This window comes from Taeniopygia guttata, chromosome Z (genome assembly GCF_048771995.1).
Source record: "Taeniopygia guttata chromosome Z, bTaeGut7.mat, whole genome shotgun sequence".
Lineage (NCBI taxonomy): Eukaryota > Metazoa > Chordata > Aves > Passeriformes > Estrildidae > Taeniopygia > Taeniopygia guttata.
In genome coordinates, this window is record NC_133063.1 from 23,210,883 (window position 1) to 23,212,948 (window position 2,066).

The window sequence follows — 2,066 nt, forward strand, 5'->3', positions numbered from 1 at the left end:
AGCTTAACAAATTCCTGAACAACTTATTGCAATGTTTGACCATCTTCACACTTAAAAAAAAATGTCTTGTCTTCAGAGGAAATTTCAGGTGTTCACTTTGTGTGCACTGCCTCCTAACTCTCCAGAAAGCTGGGAATTAATAACGACGTAGTTTCTACCTCTTCAAGGCTCAGAACTTCCTTGAGCCTGATCTGGTGGACAGAAGGAACTTCCCTAGGTCTCAGTATGAATGATACTCCTGTCCCTTAATCTTCTGTGTAGTCCTGCACCACACTCATTCCAGTGAGTCTGTAACAGCCTTACTCTGGATATCCCAGAACTGGTCCCAGCACTGCAGATGCAATCACACAAGCACTGACTAAGGACAGCATCACTTCCCTAGACCTGCTGTCAGTACTTTGCCTAATGCAGATTAAAGACACTCCTGGCCTTTTTTGCAGGAATTGTGTATTGCTGCCTTGTGGTCAGCTTGTGTCCACCATGAACTCTTGGGCCTTCTCTGCAGGGCTGCTTCCCAGCTCTGTGGTCCCATACATATTACTGGTGCATGGGATTATTTTTCCCACAGGTGCAGGCTTTTGTACTTTGTTGAAATAAATGAGGTTCCTGTTTGCCCCTTTCTCAATCTTGTAATGGCAGCAATCAGCCAGTTTATCAATCACTTGTCCAGAGCACAATATATCCCACCATTCAGGTCACCATAGAAGAGCTGAATTTTACTAGCCCCAGTATTGATCTGTAGGGTTCAGCACTAGTGACTTGACTCAACCTGGACTTTGTGCTTTGACACTCTGGGCACATATATTGGGCCACTTTTAGCTCACCCTCCCTGTCTGGATACACATAACACACTTGTCTGTGATGTTTACCTTTACTTTGTGAAACCTTTGACACAACATCTACTTGCCTCTACAACAGAATACATATTGCTGTAAAATAGGAAAAGGATAAACTCCTATTTGGTCTATCTTCTAGTCATTGTGATACTCCTAAACCAGCAAGGGAAATCTTTAAAGTGTCATAAAACTAGATTATAAATTACAATCTTCCTTCTTTCTCCCCCTACATAACCACTCCAGAGCAAAACTGCTGATAACTTCAGAAGAGAAAGCTCTCACTGCTCTGCCCCACAAGTTTAGTAATCTATGCAATCACATTAAGCAGCAGAAACTCTTAATCTCAGAGTCTAGGACAGAGCAAAAGAAACAAGTTTTCCAGTTGAACTACAGTACTATATGTCTTTTAATGATCTGCTACACCCAACACAAACCATGTCAGAGCTAGAAAATTAATTCAGAGTTTTAGGCCACATTGCCAAACACTACGGAGGATCAGTATTTAATTCTTTCAGGGGTAGATAATCTCTTTCTATGAGCCCATTCATTAGAAAACAGGCACAAAACTTATCAGGAGACATTTATCTGTATTGAAGCAAGCAAATCCTGCCCCTTTCCTTCTCTCCCTCAAAAGCCATCAAGTCTTGTGCTTTCACACACAGTGTAGTTAATTTTATTTTCTGAATTGTTATTTACAATAGAGGATCTTCCTGAGTTGCATTCTTAACCTCTACCTAATTTAACAACTGTATTAAAGAATTAGATGAAAATTGAGCCACGTCATAATCCTTTGCTCTAGCACTTGTTTAAAAATCTTGACTGAGTCACTGAACACAGTCCTTGTAATCCAAAGAAGAGGGCATACAGTTTCACAAGAATGATGTGACCAGCCAATGCAACAGCAAAAAAATACTAAGAAAGTAAAGCAAGTGTAGAGGATATCTTACTCATTGAAATTTTCCTGTCAATTTTAAATGATACTTCAGTAGTAGGCAACATTGTTTAATGTCTGGTAACAGTGGCTAAATTATGACCAATTGCATTGTGCTATACAAATATGGCTTTAATAACAAGACTCAACTTAATAAAAATGTAACATAAGTCAAAAAGAAAATGAAGCCATATTTTACTTTTGATACTTCCATACACATTCTTGCTAGCCTTCATCATTGTGTTTCTTGGAGTCAAGAAGAATTCAATCACATTTAGAAATGACAAAGCATACACAAA